Raw genomic sequence first — 689 nt, 5'->3', positions numbered from 1 at the left:
TGTTCTCTTCATTTATTAATTTAGTTTTTACAGAGACACTATGTGTCCCAGGAGGACACAAACTCAAGCTCTTCCTGCACTAGCCTCCCAGGTGTGCACCTGCATGCCAGGCAAGGAGGGTGCAACGGAGGCATAGCATGGGCTAGACTTGGTGGCCACGGTTTCAGACAGAGAAAAGACCAAAGTCATCCTGAAAACTGATTTATTGAAAACATCATCAAGATGGCTCTGCTGGCGAAGGTGCTTGCGGCTAAGTCTGATGGTTTTAGTTCAGTTCCCTGAACCCATGGAATTAGTGGAGAACCATAAGGGGACCATGAAGTGTGTCCTCCCCTCCCCCACAAAATAAAAAAATCTTACAAACAAAGCAAAACCAGTGTAAAGACAGAGAAAACGGGGACCGGTAGCATTCATTACTCTGCTTCCTGATGGGGCATAGTGCGCCCCGTGCCTCATGCCCCTGCCATTGAGACATCCCCACTGTGACAGGCTGTATCCTCTATCTCAGAGTCTAATAAACCCTTTCTCCCTTAATTTGCTCTGCCTGGCATCTGGTCACAGAGAGAAGAAATGTGACTAACACGCACGTCTCAACAGACAGAAGCAGCATGCACAACCCTTGCCCCAGCACTCATGAGGTGTGAGCAAGAAGAGCCTGGGCTATGTATGACCCTGTCAGAAACAGGAGA

Source organism: Microtus ochrogaster, unplaced genomic scaffold (genome assembly GCF_000317375.1).
Source record: "Microtus ochrogaster isolate Prairie Vole_2 unplaced genomic scaffold, MicOch1.0 UNK81, whole genome shotgun sequence".
Lineage (NCBI taxonomy): Eukaryota > Metazoa > Chordata > Mammalia > Rodentia > Cricetidae > Microtus > Microtus ochrogaster.
Note: the sequence above shows the minus strand (reverse complement) of the source record.